At 40.8% G+C, this 19937-nt stretch overlaps 1 protein-coding gene and 1 long non-coding RNA gene across 3 annotated transcripts in view; both read right to left on the bottom strand.

Annotated features, from left to right (window-relative positions):
• Positions 1–19937, bottom strand: part of KLHL29 (kelch like family member 29) — a 406353-nt gene that overhangs the window by 150081 nt on the left and 236335 nt on the right. The gene's annotated exons all lie outside the window — the stretch shown is intronic.
• On the bottom strand, positions 274–18649 carry LOC121090437. Its single transcript, XR_005828554.1, has 3 exons — positions 18636–18649; positions 3993–3996; positions 274–354 (listed from the first exon to the last, which is right to left on the bottom strand). It is a non-coding gene; the product is annotated as an uncharacterized LOC121090437 (long non-coding RNA).

Raw genomic sequence — 19937 nt, 5'->3', positions numbered from 1 at the left:
GAGTTCCCTCTTGAGTGGAGAGAATAACTCAATACTGGCATCTTAAACACCATCCAGCGATGAGCCATTAGGCAGTGTGAGCTCTGGAGCACTAAGGTAAAGCCTCCAGGCGAGACATGCGGCTACGCAGGAGGGTACAGTCTGCATCCATTCCTGTTTTTCAGATGGTTTAAAGACACTCCCCACCTGGAGGTTAATGATATGGGCTAGGAGAAACCCATGAGTGCAGTGGGGCCCGTGTCCCTGTGTCGGATGCACTCACTTGCTCTATGTGAACCTACTTTAGCAGGGGGTTGGAATAGATGATCTCCAGTGATTCCTTCCAACCCTGACCATGGTGTGATTCTGTGACCCCTTAACCAAACTAGCGGTAGTTTGGTACAGGCTCCAAAGGAGGTAAAGTCCTGAGCTGTAGCCAGGCCAAGAACTTCTCCAGTTTCAACCTGTTCTCTGAAAACCCACAAAGGAGCAGAGTGACACAGTAAGCATCGATGTGATGCAGATGGGCTTGGAACACCAATCATGCAATTAATACATGAATAGCGGGTGGCTTTCCCAAGACTCATTTATCAAGGAGCAAAGGAAGTTGTGGGTACAAGGAGTCTCATGCATGCCTTTCCCATCACATGTAATTTGACTATGAGCCAACCACTTTATTCCATAAATATGACAGCCTAAGTGAGGCTCCCTTGAGCTCTCCCAGCCAGGCAGCACGGCTGCATGGTGGTGATCTCCCCTTGAGCTGGGACACCTCTCAAGGTTGCTCCTTGAGTAGAGAGACCTTCTACCAATGGCAGATCTTTGGTGACTGATAGCATGCTAAATTAATGCTAATAAAACATTACTAATCCAGGTAGCTACTCTATATTAATTATTTTAAACTTTGTATAGATAATCCCATTAGACATAAAACATTATCCATGTTTGAGACTAGCTGCACCTAGGCTCCATAAGGAGTTTAGAAAACAAGAGGGTCCACTCTAAACCTTGTGACTCAACAGAAGGGTCTTCCTCACTCTGTATTTCTTCTATTAGACATAAACCATTGTCCAAGTCTGAGACTCAAGATTGGACCTGGCCGCATCTAAGCTCCATTAGGAATTTAGAAAGCAAGGGGGTCCACTCTGAACCTTGTGACTTCATGGGAGGGCGTTCCTTACCCTTTTGTGTCTCTGGCCTGTCTGAAACATTTTAACTTAATTTTCCTTTCCACGTTTCTTCCATGCAGTAATTAGTAAGATAAACTTTGCCATCAAACTTATTGAACCTTGGTAAATCACCGTTAAAACTTGGTTAAATTCCATTGAACTTACTGAACTACCTCAATAAAACACATTTCTGCTTCTCTCTTCTGAGTGAGATGCATTCCACCCACTCATGACAGTCCCAGACAGGCACAGCACAACTACCTTTACCCAGCCCTGATCCCCGCTCTATGCATAGGGGCTTCTCACCCCCCAGTTTGTAAGCTGTTAAGAAGGCAGATGCATACACATGTCCAGCTTCTGCCCCCCATGAGCATCAACCCCATATTTCTTGGACTGAGCCTCTTCGCTATCTCATTTGCATTTCTGCCTCAGTTATCCTCCTAAAGGAGACGGTCAGCCAAATTCCCAATTCTGACCATGTAATGGAAGATAACTCCACACTGGGAATGGGTCAACTGCTACTGTCTCATTAATCCTTCCTAAGGCTCACTATTGACATTGGCTGCAGGCTTGCGGATGCAAGAGGAGGAATGAGGTTATGGAAAAGGAGGGATAAAGATGGGATAGAAGGCGGCTGTGGATTGACCATAGGTGGTATCGTTCTGGTGGCTGCACTGCTGACGACAACCACTGTTCTCACACCAGTGCTCCAGCCAGGTGCTCAGTATTAGCTGGGAATGAATGTGGGACCATGGAATGATATAAGTGCTTCACAAATGCCACTTTGTAGTCTGTCTTGGCAAATTACACCAGCAGAGGCTCAGGTACTCACCCAGCTGCCTTCGTTTCTCAGCGAGAACATCAGGGAACGGAGCTGAGGTATTGGACCGAGGTCCCGGCTGCGACACTTGCTGCTCCAGGACACCAGGGACATCAGCGCACGACACTGGGTTCGAGCACAGAAGCCCCACTTTAGCCTGAGCAGAACCTCCTCTGCTAACACGGTCGGCATGCAGATCAACCCCAAATCAGAGCAAAGCTATGAATGCAAAATCATCTCACAACGGAGGAGAAAACGCGCAACATCAGGAACAACGCGGCAGCACGTACTACAGAGAACATGCACTGCACAATGCAAGAGGGCTCTCAGAGATCCTGCAGGCATTCCATGGTAGAGACAGTTAAATCCAGTTCATCATAAGTGCTTTTTGTCAGAGGGCAAAAGAAAATACGGGTAATAATGGAAAAAGTGCTTGTCACACCAGAGTCCCAAAAGCGTACAAAGGATGTAACCTTTGTGTACTGGCAAAGCTACTGAAGAATGACCTAACGGCAGACTGCTTGAAAACTAAACATTTATCTTGAATGCAAATGCTGCCCATTGATAGGTTCAGAAGTCACTCCGTATGGCATTTTGTTCCCAACTTTCTCATGGATTTCTTTTAATTATCCAAACAGGATCCTGAATTTCAGCAGTAGAAATAAAGAAAGGAATACTCATAAAGTAAAAGCTGTGCCACTTTAGGCTCCAATCCCAGTATTAATTTACTGCTATAAATGTTCCCTTTTGTTGCATCGGATGCCGACATTTTACATTCAAGCCCTCTGAATTCAGTGTTTCAACTGTAGTACACACTCCGTGGCAGGAAAGTGCATGTTCTCTGCCTACACAGCAGGCACATTAAAAAAGTAAAAGAAAAAAAAACCAAACCCAACAAAAAACCGAGATAAGCCTGTGAGTGTTGAAGAGTGCTGCATGATACTACTGATTTATTAACTTGGCTTGATCAATAAGGCTATCATCAAGGGCACATTTAGTTTGCACATAAATTTCACTTTCTATCAAGCACTTTTATGTGCTCACTTTAGTTTCCATAATCTGATCCAGGTCTCAGGAAGCTTTCTTTAAGGGAGAACAGAGAATTCTTTTTCTAAAAAAAGGATCAAAGTATACTCTGTCAACTCTCAAACAAAAGGACAGTCAGTACTGTAGAAACAGCATGCTTACCTTTCACAGCAAAAAGAAAAGCAAAAGCCTATAGGTCCAGATTTATCACTGCCTTAAGTTCATCAACATCAATTGAGCTATTAAATTGTGGCTGAATTTGGCTCATACCAATTTAAAAATTTCAACTTTCTTTGAGCGTCTTCCATCAGTAAGATGCTAATTTAATGCATAATTTAAATTCCACTGTCCTTTAACTCAGCATTTGTAAATAATTAAAAAAGAACTAAAAATCCTTTTACATTTATAAAGCTGCCCCCCTTTTTCTACTGCAAAACAACAAAGCTTTTCAATCAAGGATTTATTTATTCTTTAAATCTGAAAGTAAAAGCCGTATAAAAGATGAGGAGAAACTGATTTACAAGATAAAACAATTAGCTCTGGGATATGTACATTAAGACTAATAAATTTCACATCATATTTTAAAGGAGTGGAGGAGGAATCCCAGATATATTAGACTTTATTCAAATTCTATTGAAATGTTCAATTAAGAGCATCTTATGAAGGTAAGTTATGCAGTCACTAAAATTAAGATGTGAAAAACAGGATTAGAGCACTGTATCTCTCAAAGAGGCTATACACTTTAATAATCCATTCCTTTTCCTACACAAAGATAACATCTAAAATCTGGCTATTCCTGTAATTGCTCTGGTCTTGTTAAAAAAACTGGGTTGTGCAGGAGAAACACAAATGTATTCCACAGTAAAAAAATACTAAAATAATATACTGCATTCCCTTTTAATCCAAAACCATGTATCTCAATGATTCTTATTAAAATATCTCTCATTTCTTTTTTTTTTTCTGTGCAGACAGATGAAAATGCATTTTGAGACTCAAACAAGTCTGTGCAGAAACAGCTCGAACCCATCAATCTCCCAGTTGGTTCTTAAAGGAAGCTAAACATTCACCAAGCTGTTCCGACCAGACGTGACTGGCAGATCCTTTTTGAGAATGAGATCTCAAGATATAACCCCGCTTCCATTTGGATTCATAGCTTTCATAACACAAGAAGTTCAGGGCAGGATCAGACATTGGTCGGTCATTTAATTTGATTTACAACAGAGTGCTAATATTTGTTTTTTCTGGAAACACAGTCACCATTTCCTCCAATTTTTCCGCTCTGTAGGTTTTACATCAAAGTATTCCTGCTCATTTTGTTTCCGGATCTCCATGCTACCAGTAGGAAGCTGCCCAGTTCTGTTTTCCTTCAGCAGAACTGATCTGTGGAGTAGCATGAACGCTTCAGCTGCCTCAGCCATCATCCTTCTAAAAGATTTATGGCAAACACATTGCATACCAAGCTATAAATCTAGCAAATGGCTATTAGACATACTTTGCTGTCCACAGCCACACAATTTAAAGAAAAACAGATAATGGTATAGCTGTGGCTAGCGTTACTAGTAGGCCTGCCAAAATTGTGCTGCATTGCCACCCATTTTTTCCAGGCACCTCACTCTCATTTTTGGGGTATGAATCAGATGATCCTTCAATAGTACTCTGTTTGTGGCAACCCATGGTGCTACATAGCCGTTTGTCATCCAAGGATAAATGGGTACTCTTAGGATTAAGCTCTACTTAGATTTCCTTCTACAACAAATTGTTTTACATTCCTTTACTATTTATTCCTTGCAGATGAAATTCTTCTAGGTGTCCAGTTTGGGCCGTTGGACTCGTTAAGAAGAGGAAACCCAGCAAGGGTGAGGAGCCTGGCAAAGACTCTGTGCTTTTGAAAATCCTCTGTTAAGTATCTTTTAAAGAAAATTTATGCTACTAAAAACATAAAACCTCCTACTCTCTTTGCTTCTAGGAAGTTAACACAAAGTAAACCGCCTCTAAAAATAATCTCCCACTCAAGTAACTTCAGGGTGGCAGGGAGAGAGAAGGGGTTACAGTGAGCCCTAAATAACACAGGTTGGTTCTGTAAGCCATGTAGGGAAGGACAAGCTAAAATTAAACGACCTTTGGTAGGGATACCTCACCTACAACAGCAAGTCATGAGCTGATCTTCCTAATTCTCCTCCTCCACTGCTGCAGGTCCACCAGCAGCTACTATTTCGGCTAGGATGGGTGCAGGGCGGACAGTGCCCTTGTAACCCCCAGGATGAACTGCCAGCGATACCAGCGTGAGGTCTTTGCAGATAATACCCCTTAAGAGGCAGCATGTCCCCAGCTGAACTTGCTGGGGCTTTCAGAAGAGGCAAAGGGAGTTTAGCTGTTCTTTGTGCAACCGTCGCCTCCAGAAGGCAGAGGCTTGGTTTGCTGTAATAAAGCTTCAATTAGAACACAAATCTATAAATATCTAACAGTGCAGAACAAAATGGCCAATTTTGGGCACAAGTATTGATCAGAGTGAAAGAAGAGTCAAAACAGGACCAAACATCTGCTTTTAAAAAAATAGTTAAAAATGGGATACTTTCCACACAACAGGTAGAGATCAAAATCATCTTCGTTGCAAATCCCAAATCTCCTTTCCCACCCCTAGCACAGTTTTTGGAGTAACCATTAGCTCCAGGCAAGCACTGACTGTGCACCAGTCTATCCAGACCTTATTAGAACAAAGTGTTTTTTTAAAATTTGATGATTCTGTGCCAAATCCAAACAGATCGCATACTGACTCCCTTCAAGTCATTGAGTCATTAAGAAAGTTGAGTCATTAAGCAAGACCCTGCACAACACCTCTGCCTCAGAGAGGGTCAGAGAGTTTGTGAGATTAATATGCTTTGAGAGGAGATATAAAATGGGACTAGACAATTGTAGGTCTCTTTCTACTGAACCTCTATTCTATTCTATTCTATTCCATTCCATCCCATTCCAAATACATAAATAAACATGTATATATACATCTCTCCCCTTGTACTACTGAAATGTGGATGCTATTAAAATGTTCACATCTGCTTCTTTCTAAAGGAAGTCCAAACTCCATGGGCTGAGGAAGAAAAAGAAGAGGTAAAAGCTGACAGGCTAGCCAAGGATCTGCTTTTCTATTGCTGCATTTGATTAATTATGTGATTTATTTTCAATGACTGGTTCAATCAATCCTGATCAAATTAACAAAGACAATGATCAGAAATACCAGACTAAAACACAATACAAATGATTTGGTTCCAGGGGATCCAATCAAATGAAACAGGATTAAATTAACCAGTGATCGGATTAAGCAGAAGTTGCTGTATAAAGTCAGAAATGTATCAGTACTTTGGGCCATTTGCTGTGTCTGTAGGTTGCCATTTCCAGCTCTTCCTAGAGCTCTCAATAAGTTTTAAACAAAATTTTTAACCAAAATTTTTCTTCCCAGGTATCACAAGGGTAATGCTATTATTATTATTATTACTATTACTATTATTATTACTATTATTATTATTATTATTATTATTATTATTATTATTATTATTATTATTATTATTTCACAGTACCAGAGAACCTGGGGCTCTGCCATAGTAGGCATCCTCTAAAGAAAAAATTACACCCCCATACACCCCCCCAGCAATCTGTACCTGAAGGAGTTTACAGTCTATGTGCGCTACATAGAGATCAAAAGGTGACAGAATATCAGGATACAATAAAAAAGACAGAAAACCCCATTTAATTCTACAATGTTAGCAAAGCACAAAGATGAAAAAGCTACTGTTCAACAAGGAACATTAATGAAAGTTGCCAGTGATACAGCTGGAAATGCAGTTCTTACGTAAAAATCAAAGTAAATACAAGTATCAGAGGAAAAGTACCTACATTTGCTGTGTGCTGAGCTAAACCCTGAGCAGCCAACAAGGCCCTACAGCACTGAACAGAGATGTAGCTTCAAATGTCTTGAGCTCATGCTGGTTCAGCTGGACCCATTAACAATCAGCTCAGAGGGACTTTGTGTCCAAGGCGAGGCAAAAGAAATGGTGGGGACATCAGAAGCCAGCTCATTTGGTAGTACATAGGAAAATGTAAATGCTAAAAGTTAGAGAGTGAAACCAAACTCGATTCCTGTCCTTTTCTTCCACTAAGAGAATTGTTTAAAATATAAACTTAAGGGATGGGGAGAGGTATTCCCTAAGGACTTCTAATAAAGCTGCTTTAGGATGTTGGCAGGCAGTCTTGCTTGTGAACCCTGGCCCCACATGCTACAGTGGGATGAGGAAGGGCACGGGACTGCTGGATGTGCCACTTGCATGGCAGTGGTCCTCAGTAACACAAGGCAGAGCAAAGCTACAGAGCCATCAATCACACTATGCACATCAGGGACTAAAGCAGAGTGTCTTCCCCATTTTTCAAATAAGGAAAAAAAAAAAAAAGCATGTGCCAGTAATCTGAACAAAGGCCAAAGCACATGTAAACAGGTCAGATCCAAAGCAACTGTCCCACCCATCTTGTGTCTCTTATAGAAGTATTCAGAAGTCGTATGGAAAGACTCCTTTCTTCTAAGTTCATTCAATAGCACTTCAGCTCCTAGGTATACGCTGCCCAGTAACTGTAAGCAGACATCACGTTCATCCTGCGAATGGGTATCTGTCACCTGCCAGATTTTAGTCACTTGTGATTGCCCTAGGACTTTTCATGTATACAGGGAACAGACCAAGCTAACTATTTTGGCAAGCAATAGCTGACCTCTGGAGTTTGGGTTGGTCTTTTCCCCAAATGAAACCACTGGAAACATCAGACTAACTTCTGATGGTCAGCAAACTTGAGGCTTGCCCACAAGGTCTGGTTTGCATGGCCATGGCCACGTGTCCTCTCTTTGCTGCTCACCATTTGCACCAGATATTGACAGTGAAGGACTATCCTTGTAAGACTGAATGTTTGATGAGCTGGTTTATTCACTGAACTTGAGAAAGTATTGAGAGAAACATTTCTCTCTCCCTTCCCACAACTTAAAGATTTAATATTTTATCTTTCTTTTCAGCTGCCACGATGAGTATATTTTAAAGCATCAGTGCTTTCCAGTCAAAAGACATTTGGCATTATGATTAAGAATGCATCATTTTTTCTCTTCTGTCCCCTTAAAAAACATCTTATTTGTATGTGCGGTCTTTTTCTCATGCTCTGCCTTGCTACATTTTTTTTCCCCAGTCTCATTGCAATTTCTTTCTTGAGTATTCTCAGTTTCATTTTCTTACTTTATTTTCCCCATGTCTCTATCTCTCTTCTCACCCTTTCTATCATACTCTCTCCTAAGTGAAATGAGAACCCAATTATACTCCTGTTAGAACTGAACTTTCAAATCCATCATGTGCTAGTGGGCTCAAAATTAGGCAAATAAATTCCCTCAACCCTACAAATTAAATTGAGTCTTTGCATGTGTTCTTTTAAGAGCACAAAGATGTCAAGTATTCACCCAGCTGTCACAAAATATGATGAGCAGGCACTTTGTATTCATATAGATTTTCTAAATCATTTGTCAGATTTAACAGAAATGCTAATGGATCCAAAAGTAAATTCTAGTCTATCCTAAATATCTGGTTATTATTTGTATTACAGTAGAACTCAGAATAGTCAGTCGAGGATCAGGGTACAATCTCAATGCATTTCGCACACAAAGAAAAAGATAATTTAGATGATGTGCAGGTATTATTTTGCACTTTCTCAAATTTTATCTTACTATTTTAACCAACACCCTCCTCATAGGTATACTCAACTTCATTTAAGAATAAAAGCACCATCAGCTTGTAAGCATCATTACCTAACATGCCTGCTATTGAAACCCAGGTCTTATATTTGCTAAAGCCAGCAACTGTCTCCTTGGCGTAGATACTGAAGGAAAAAAACTATCATGAAGGTCAGACTGCTGATGCTTTGTTTCAATAGAGCTCATGATGGAAGTGAGCTGAGCAAGATCAGCCTCACCGTGTGGATGGGAACTTGTACAGAGCTGGCGACGATGCTGGTGTAACTGGTCTGCGTAGGTCGAGCATGTCCCAAACATGTAGGATTCACTGCCCCGGCACTAAACGTCTGTACAGTATTTCTCAGGTGGTCAGTCTAACACATTCAGGGAACCTGTGAGGGGACGAACATATCCTAGAGAGCTGTTCTCGATGTACTACCCTGGCTGTTTGTCTAAAAACCTATTAAGGCATCGCTTAAAGCAGGAGGCCAGCAGATCCTGGCTGTCAGTGATAATCCACTGCCAAAATCAATACCGTTGGCAAGCTTGCTTCATGGATATTTACGATCAAAGGGCACATTTTCCAAGAATGTATTGACAGTACCATTGTTTTGGCCCAATTTCAGCTCCAGTAATTACATTTTTGCCTGCCTAATAATCCCCTGACGCTTCGAGGAGATGGGGGAGCCCTCTCATCCATCCTCACGTGGCTTCAGGGCACCAAGGCCGCATTCAGCACCAAACGGTACACACTTCAGAAGTGGGCACAGTCCTCCCTGTATAGATAGTACACAGCAGTTACTACCCAAAAAGCTTCGTGATTCTTAAGGAGGTGAAAAGTGTAAGATACTGCTGTTACTGTTATTTAAAACTTATTTATGTGCCTCTGGAACTAGTCATCTTGAGACATCTTTTAATTACCTTCTCTTTCATGAGTAAATTGGTACATTTAAATTATTTACTGAAGGCTGAGCTAGGTAGGTCTCAGTTTCTACTTTTTATTATTTTGCTAATAGAAGTAAAATATCTATAAAATGTGACTGTCTACAGCTTTTCAATACCCAGCTTCAGGGAGTTCAAGCCCTTTCAGATCTAGCTGGGAGAGCTAATTCCACCGGCAAACTAAAAATCTGCCTTTCTCAGTAGAATAAAACTCCTGTTTACAGCTGTATAGGGCATAAAATGGGAGGTTTTAAACTTGTGACATTTCCACGTTGGGAAAAGCTGTCACACATCCAGCACAGTATCTTACCTCGAGCTGCAAGCCCAGGGGCATTAGTAGCATTAGCCTAACTGTAAGAGTACCAGAGGGAAAGAACGGTGTAATCAAAACACTTAAAAAAGCCTCCCAAAATCTTTTCTATATTCAGAAAACAGAAGCTTCCCCGCTGGGAAGGAACTCCTATTTCCAGCTGTATGTGCTCACAATCCTGCTTCTCAAAAACTTTTCAGTAGTGCTCAACTGAGTGACTCCTGCCCATCAGGAATCCTGGCTTGCATTATTTTGGAGCAATCTCTAAATGCACAAAGTGAGAGAAAGCATCGGTTTTATTTTAATTTTTTTTACAAGTTATTTTAAAGTCTAAGCAACTGTTGGAAGCTGCTCTGAGCCAGAAACCAGTCAAATCAATCCTGTAAACACAGTTTTGTGGGCAAAGGAAGATGTGCTAAATACAAGTCATCCTCAGCTGCCTTCGTCCGCATCCCCTGCACTCCTCCAACTTCTCAAAGGGACTATTTGGAGCATTTAAACAACTACGAATTTAAATAGACATCATTGAACATATTTTGTATTAAAATGTAAAAGGAATGCCAAAGCAAGCCCAGGAAAAAAAAAAAAAAAAGAACCAGAAAAGTATGTATATAAGAAAGACTATTTAATAAAGTATAAGTGCATGAATTTATTCTGGAGCTTTTGCATGTGTCAGAGGGAGTGGAAAGGAGGTGAGCAGAAGATGAGAAAATACGAGATAAGACACAAAGTGACAGAAAAAAGCACCAGTTCGGAAAGAAAGAAGCAGGCAGGGGAAAAGACTGTCTTGCAGATAAGCAAAAGCTCTGTGTACAACATGGGGGGAATTTTTAAATGCTGAGCTTTTACCTGCTAACATCAGTAGGGTTATTATTACTAACTTGGTAAGATCTAGGGGCAGCAGTTAAACAATGTAATACAGGTACCTAATTCAGGTGTCATGCCTACTGCTCTCCATCGGTCTGTTAGAAGCTGGAGTCTGGCAGCCCTGGATAACAAGTGGTCTAAATTACTCATCACTCTCTGGAAAGTAAGAGCCATTGTAAACTCTCTGACTATGCCCTCGCGTGCATTGCAGCAGAACCAGAGTGAAAAAGCAAAAAAAATAATAAATAAAATGACAAAGAACATCTTCCAGCTATATTACAAGCAGAAGAAAGAAATTCAGGAACTCTATGAAGAGAATGATGACCTAAACCAAAGAACAGAGGATACTGGAAGTTAAGTTATCTGTGCAGAAAATTTAATGTAAAAAGATTCAAAAGAAAATACAGTCTATGTAGCTGCAGCCTGGGGCATCTAAAGGGAAAAAAACCAAAGAAACCCAACAACACTAAAAAACCTAAACTAAACTAAAGAAAAGGGAGTGCATAGGAGGCAGAAAGATTTTTTTGTTTTGGAGTATCTAGTTCCTAATTTAATCTTAATCCGCTCTGACATTTATCCTCCTCATGGATAATTCAGTATACAAATTTAGGGCAGAAAAAGAATCCATAAAAATAATAAGAACTGCTTGCAAGGGCAGTATCAGTAAAAATTGCCCTTGGGTAAAAATAGTTCCTACTATTTTGCGTCCTGCTCAGCTTCAGGCGATGTACCAAGATCCCAGGAACTACTTTTTTTTTCCCTTGTGCAATCATTTGTGGCTCTCATCCAGCCTCTGATTATGCTAATTGTATTTGATGGAATTTGTATGTACTCCCCTTCGCTCTCGTCTCATCTGAACATACACAAGACGCATTTTTAATTTTTAACTCTTCAAAAATAAATAAATAACGTAACTTTCTCCCCAAGGTTGTGTAAAAGTCAACCTTATTACTAGTTCTAAACAGCAAATATACAGCCTTTATTACTAGCAAAACAAATAACCCTTTCTATATTAATATGTTGCAACAAAGCTTTTAGTTAGTGTGAGAGGAATGTCATAATGCAGGAGTTTGCATAACACAGTCAGATCATGTCACCTAGACACAATTTCTTTTGCATTAAATTAAATCCACCATCATAGGAAGTACAACTTTAATAAAAAGACATAGTCAAGTTGGCTAGATCAAGAGCCTACATCATTTTGAGACAGACATTCAAAACAAGAGAGATGGTGAGCTGTTGTAAATCCATTCCCAAGGGTTAGCAATAAACCCCAGGGCTTAAATTCCTGAATAAATGGATTTTTTTCTTTTTCCCCTTTAAAAAGTGTTCTTGACCAAGTAACTAGATATCAAAACCCACTTGATTTTGGTCAGGCAAAACCAGATGACCTTAATGGCCGCAATCTAGGCTCCTTGACTGTCTTTGAAGTCCCTGAACGCAGCGGTGACTGGGTTATTTCATACTTCATGGAGATCCTCTGGACCTCTAAATTATTCTTTAATTTTACTAACTGGCAGCTAAAGAGAAATGTAATTGCAAGAGTAAAGGACTCGCTTCCCCTCCAAACAACACTGACTTTTCATTCTTTAAGTGAATTTCAATGAAAAATGCCCAAGGGGCAGCCCTGTGCATTGCAGTTCTGCTCTTCCACAGCTAAAGCCTCCAATCGCTTGTGTCCCTCCCCAGGATGCTCACCTTCCAGAGCACCTCACGGGAGGGACCATCTGCACCAAACCTCCTAGGGCCAAACTGTCAAGAGTATGCAGGTGTCTTAATAACACACATTGGCACCAAGGGGATTTCCAAAAGTGCTGAGGCAGAGAGGGTGCTTGGTTTCTGAGTAATTCCTGAGAGATGGAGTTAGCTTGGCCAAACCTGCAAGGCTGAAAATCCAGAGGCACCTAAAGGCTTTTGAAAGCCAGACTTCAGAGCCCTCAGTCACCTCCAAAAATGGGACAAGGGCGCATTTGGAAACATGAGCTGCTACCTGCATTGGGAGTGTGTCGGCAGAAATGCGGCAGGGGATTCAGGCTGGACACCCAACCCCCCTGATGCAGGGCTCCCGTCCCAGGCTACAGGCTCTACCCACCCTGCAGGGATGCTATGGATGGTACCAGCCTGTGCAGCAGCAGGGCCAGGCTCCAGCCAGCACCTGCTGTCCAAAATGAAACAAGCTCTTCCAACTGCAACAGTGCCAACGGAAATGGCTTAGGAGGGGGCAAGGTGCATGTGCGAGAGGGACACGCCCATTTGTGTAAGGGACAGAAAACCCGTCTTTGGTTGCACAGATCCTGTTTAGAAGCACGACAGACTCCCTTTTGAAAGGTGAGTTTCTTAGCAAAGAGCTGAAGAGGAAAAGCAGACCAGGCTGCCCAGTTGTGTGCCTTTTTTACAGCCAGAGGAGGGTTTGGGCTTATTCTTTTTTGCCTCCCAGCCCCAGCACACATGTATGCACACACGTTTTGGTGGGGACATCTGAAGGAGGCAGTAGCAAGGCACTACACCGTACTCACTGCTACTCACACTACAGCTTTTTCCAAATGTGTTTTGATTTTTTCCAGGCATCTACTGCCTGAACAAATTATTGGTGTAAACATTAGATCTGGAAGCTGGGTCTCCTGCCACCCACAATTTTGGACCATGATAGGAGCAGTCAGCCCTTCTGAGATGGGCTCTTCGAGCTGTTTGCTGGGAGTGAGAGATCTCTGCATGTCAGTGCAGATGAGAAGATTGTGCCTGCCACGTGAATCCATCTGCCACAGAATTGGCTCTTTTCCTCAGCCTCTGTTTCTTGACTCTCGACCCTTCTACAATGAACTGACTGCAAACCACTTCTGGGGCAAGGGTGGTCACACGTCACTGGTAAAATTTGTATCATTTATTTGGAGACCAGACTATAAGTAACTCTATTTAAAAAAAAAAAAAAAAAAAAAAAAAGGAAGAGAAAAAAAAAATTCTTCGAAGCTCTTGGCATCCCTGACATACTGTTAAAACTCAATAGCACAGGAGTTACGAAACATAAATCATCCATATAACAGAAACACTTCTCTCCACCTTGTGTCTGCTACAACCTAAATTCTTTGTGATTCTTCAGGCACAGTTGTTATATACATGCAAATTTTAATTAAGTGAAAACTTGGCTGAATACTAGATAAAATTATTTGTTGTATAGTATGTTTGAAAAGTAATGTATCATTCTAATAGATTATTCAATGTATATTTGCAACCTTCTATAGAATAGTTTAGCTAATGCAAAAAAAAAAAAAGATTAATTGAATAATTTATTTGATGGACAACAGCATTATTCATCAAATACATTATTCAACTAATAGTATTCAACCAGTGCTAATTAAAAGGAGAGAAACAATTGCGTTCAAGTACAACTCATTCAGATCCCAGTTTTGGCTCCATTAAGAAAACAGACTTTGCAGGGGAATGTCTCAGCACAAATGTAGACGGTGCAGATATGTCCAGATATATCCTAGACATGTCCTGCATCACAGTGTCCTTGGGCAAATATATCTGCATGACTGTGGTAGGATTTGCACCTCTTAATGAGTTGCTTGCCTGTCCTGGGGCTGGATTTGAGCATCCTCAACCACGGTGGCATTTTAACACATGGAATAGATTAAATGAGTATATTTAATTTGTAACCTGCAGGGTGGATCCAACTTCTGCTCCAACAACACTCTTACTTGGGAGCTTCCAGGCATGAGAAAGAAGTAATTTGGCATCTTCTTTGCTACTTGGTTTCCCAAGTGTTTTGCAAACCCTCTTCCATTCTGTGACTTAACACCCATCATTATCTGATAAAGGTACAGCTGTTTCCGCACCCACCCCAGTGACACGCCATGCCTATGTCTCATCATGTTGCAGGACCAAGGAGCATTACAAGCATTACTTACAGAAGCTGTCGTGCCATCAGGCATGCACCCAGCTGAGGCTACGCAGCTTTGCCCTGCAAATGGGACACTGCTGAGAGAAGCCGGTGAAACCACCTGTGTTTCAGACACATCAGCGCCTTCCACTACATCAGCACAAACATTTTAATATTTTTTATTTAGCAAGGAACAATGAAGGCCTTTGGGCTTTAAAAGCAAAAGGCTGACAACAGATGAGTCCAATCCATCAAGGGAAAAGGCAAAGACCATATCTTAAGTACCAAGTAACAACCTCCTAGCAGCACACAAGAGTGCAGAAATGCTCATTATCAGACAGTATCATACAGCTCACCTGGCCACCCTCCCCACAGATTGGAAAACCACCATCTGAATAAAAACAGCTTCACGATCGTGGCAGAAGGCACATTTAACATAGCCTGCACATGACAAAGAAAAAGTATCATGCTAGGGCTTTACAGACATAATAAACCCTTGTTAAGTTCCTGTCAAATATACTGTGGAGAAGGCAGCCATAATGGTTAGCAAATAAAGACCCTCTTAAAGTTTAGTAAGCTTGTAAAAATATTTTACAATTTAACCAAAAAATGTCTCCCCTATTCTGAGGGAGTTCTAGGATAATTTTCTGGGAATAAAGTTCAAAACAGTAAAAGAAGAGTTTGGATCACACTAAGTATTAACTGAAACAATTTTGCTAGCTTAATTTATGTTGCTATTTTAAGCAGAGTTTCTTTTAATGATTCAAGACACATTTTCACTCTAATCCCCTACTCCCGTTTGGAAGGAAACAGATGAATGTGATGAAACGCAATGAAGATGATATATTCATGCCACTCGAAAAGTGGCAAATGACATTTACTGGTCTCTCAGTTCCCATTTCATGATTGATATAGAACTATAAACAAGAAAATAAGTACTGTTAAAAATCTTTCTATACGGTGGCAAGTAGGGTTTTAATGGTGGTTTGCCTGTGCTTATTAACAAGCCATGGCAGTTGCTGCACACTGATCAGTAACCGCATAAGAGCTCAGCCTACTGTAGAAGTCCTGAGTCTATGTACTTTCAATTTTAGAGCATAACCATCATACGCTCCACAAACCAATGAAATTTCTAATAATACAAACCAATGATGTGTTAAATTGAGACACTTCTAACTTGAATGCCAAAAACTTCACTATGATTTAAAGGATCTGTGCTTACCTTTCTCTATCAATTTACTGTTAATTTGCTACTATCGGAGCAATTTACAAAAAGAAAAAAAAAGGTAATATTTTATTTAATTTCTAATACCAATCCTGGTCATTTCAAATATACACTCAAATGCCACTTATTGTACAAAATGCAATATAGTAATTCAAGAGGAGTAAGAGATGGCATGAGAAGTGTTGGGGGAAGCAGGCAGAAAGAAATCACTTTGCAAAATATCTGCCTTTAGAGATAGGTGGCAATCCTCACTACTACCTTTAGGAAAGGCAGAGGCATTAACAACATTTCAGGTTATAAATGTTTGCCTATTTAAACTGTACCAAGCATTACTCTTTTTTTCCTTTTTTTTTTTTTTTAAATTTTTTAATTTATTTATTATATGCTGCTGTGCTGGCTATCATCATATTGTAGCTTTGCAGATAATCTGTATCAAACAACATGAGAATGTCCTACAGATGTGGGTTTTTCTAAATGTGCCTTCCACCTTATTTCACCCCAACTCCTCAAGATGGCACCTAATCGTTTATTTATGACTCTGTTTGCACTTTATACCAAAATCAGACATACAGCAAATTTTTTCCCCTTGGTATCCTATTCCCACTTTCTACTCAGATACAAAGATAAATTGTAATGACCTTGCATGAATCATACTGACGTCATGCAGTCTAGTCCGTGGAATAATTATGAAAGCACTGTTCGATCTCTGTCTCCAGGGGATTTCTAACAGTCCGTTAAAATCTTTGCCACATCTTTCCACTCCCCAACTGGCTTCTGGGGCAAATACAAAGTCACAGCTTGACAGAGAATGGAAACTGGTCAGGGTGAATTCAGGCATTTGTAATAAAGAACATTTAAAATTGGTTTTGCGATTAAGCTATTGCTTAGCAGGGTTACATGTGGCCTTCAGCAAATCAGGATACACTGAAACCAGTGTAATTCTTTTTGCAGCAGTTATACTGCTAAGCAATTCCAGAAATTTCTAGCTTTGCTATTAGACAACAGTAGAGCATAGCTGAGGTCAAACTGATCCCTAGTAGAAACTTAGTGAAATGCAGCAGTTCTACCAAGTACAGATCCGATTCTCAGAGTTCAGGCACAAGGTTAGAAATTGCTAAGCTAATTGTCCAACACCAGGACCTGCAGCAAAAGCAGTTGCAACAATTAAACATTAACTTTAATACCAAGGGAGAGCAGGAAAGATACCTCGCCCATCAGTATGTCCTACTGACCTACAGTTGGCTGGATATCATCACACACGAACTACCTTGTCCTATGCCAAATTCAGTGCAAATTGGAGAGAAAGGTCAACCAAACAAGGATCTCAGACCTCATTTGTGAGTACAAAGTGCTAAACACTCACTTCACCTTATGGACATGATATTTAACAACCTGCCCTGGAATACTTTTTGCTCCATCTATCCTTGGTCCAACACCCATCCCTTGCAATTCTGGAAACCCCACTAAAGCAACACAGTTTACTGCAAACAGGTATCTGCAGGCACTGGGGCCCCAGACACAAAAAGAGCATAGACGAGAGTTCTAACCAGCTCCTGCATTGTCAGAAAGTCAGTGTTAAGGGTGTTACTTTGAAATCGTGAGCTGGACTACTGGAGCTGGTTTTAAATGATTTTTGTTCTGTGGTTTATAAAATCACAGCATAATTTAAGTTTGAAGGGCCATCTAGAGGCCAGCTAGTCCAAGCCCCTGCTCAAAGTAAAGCCAACTTCAAAGCTAAATCAGGTTGCTCAGGGCTTTGCCCTGTGGAGTCTGGGATGGAGATGCTACATCTTCTCGAGGCAACCTGCCCCAATGTTTGACCATCTCATTTTGTTCTTAATATCTAATTGGAAGTTCCCTTGCTGCAGTTGGCATCTGTTGCCCCTTCTCCTTCTGCCGTCCTCCTCTGAGAAGAGTCTGGCCCTGTCTGCTGTTTACCCTCCCATCGGCAGCTGTACACTGCAAGAAGAGCTTTCTCTTATTAAGGCTGAACAAAACCCAGCTCTCTGAGCTTTTCATCCCATGCCATGTGTTCTACCTCCCTAAACAATTCAGTGGCCCTTCAGTGGACTCAGCATGGTATGTCCTGTGTGTTTCTTGTACTGGACTATCCAAAACTAGACACGAGTGCTGAACAGAGAGGAAGCAACACTTCGCTGGATCTGTTGGCTACATTCCCACTAATGAATAGAGCCAGCATGCAGTTAATTTCCATTTCCAGAGCAGCACACTGATGGCTTGATATTCAATTTCTCCTCAGGTTCTTTTTTGCAGAGTTGACCCCTGGGGGACCCCCAGGAACCAGTTACTGGCTTCATGCCATGACCACAACCCTTCAAGACTAGTAGTCCAGTCAATTTTCCACCCACCTTACACTATACCTAACCAAAATACATCTCCAGTTTGGAAATAACAGCTCAAACGTGCATACAAGCGTACTATGGGAGACTGTCAAAAGCCTGCTTAGGTCAAAGTGAATGACTTCCACTCTCTCTTCTTGTCTGGTCTCAAGGACTTCTATGTATGTCCAGGTGACTAAGTGGCCTCTAGGCCAATCTTTTTCTACCATGGGTAGTACTTTACTCCTCCAAACTCTGCCACTAGGAAGGGAGCCGGGGAGAGCTGACAGTAGACCATCCTTGGATGATAATGCTAGCTGCTCTGCTACCCATGCTCCAAGACAATGTCCTTATGTAAGTTTCTTGGGGAAAATTTGAGATGAGGTTGGGCCTGATGAGCTCCCTGATTTCTAAGAACATAACACCTCACTATAGAGATAGAACCTATTGGTGTTGCTATCTAAAGAAAGGCACTATCACCTGCTGTCTTCTGCAGAGAAATAAGCACCATGGGGGACACATGACCTCAATTCTTTCAGCAAATCATTGAGTGCAAGGTAAATTGGTGAAAGCTCTTTGTCACTTGTTAAAACCTATGCCATGGGACATGTGGGCCCAGAGGCATAAAGATCACATATGCTTTTCATCAATACTGTGCTGTTCCTTTAGCAACAGTAAGGTCCATCCCCTATGGGACACGTGGGGAAAGTGGGCTCAGGACTGAGTGGATTCAGTGGGGGAAATCTGAGCAGGAAAAAATACGTAACAGGCTGTTAAAAGTGAGGTAACTTCTGGCTGTGAATGTCATGGATGAGTTGTGTTTTAGGTGACCTTACCTGACCTTTCCTGAGTTTTAGATGCTCCACAATTTCATTGAAGGCTCCCCTACTTTCAAAAGGAGACACAATTCAGTTCTCTCTGCTGTTCGCCATTGTACTTATGCACACACATCTGTATTTATACACACAAATGAACCTTGATAAACTACACCTTTCTATAGCACATATTCCTTCTTTCTTAATGTAGAATTTTCAACTGCCAAAGCACTAATTCCTGACCAGTTTCTCAGTAGTAAACATAATAGCTGTGCTGCCTGTATTGCATTTGCCAACTGCCAAATCTTTCTTTGGAAAGGTATAGAGGATAAGCCAAAACCAGTCACCAGCTGTAAAGTCCTACTGTACCTAATATTTTCTTATTTGCCTTCTTTTTTTTAATTGAACACCAGCAAATAATTTTTATTTCTTACAGGCAGGAAGGTTATGTTGATTGCCTACTGTAAATGACAATGCAACAGGTTTAACTGCATGCTATGCCTCCAGCTAAATGCTGAGATTTTTCACAAGCTTCAGCTTTTCAGATATCAATGTTTGTGTTTTAACACACATTCTTATGTATCAGAGTTTAGTCATGGAAGTATGAACTTCTACACGGTTTTAGTTATGTTATAAACTACAAAATTTACCACCACAAAAAACTGTCTATTATAAAACCAATATCAATGAAAAAGCTAAGAAACAAAGTGGTTGAAATGCAATTCAACGTTTCTTTTGAATATTTTAAAACTTAAAATTTCTTTTCATTCCCAAGGAACTTTTCATCCATCACATACCCCCATAAAATTTCAAAGT

The sequence above is a fragment of the Falco naumanni genome, chromosome 6 (genome assembly GCF_017639655.2).
Source record: "Falco naumanni isolate bFalNau1 chromosome 6, bFalNau1.pat, whole genome shotgun sequence".
Taxonomy (NCBI): Eukaryota; Metazoa; Chordata; class Aves; order Falconiformes; family Falconidae; genus Falco; species Falco naumanni.
Note: the sequence above shows the minus strand (reverse complement) of the source record. Positions and strands in the feature narration are given on the sequence as shown.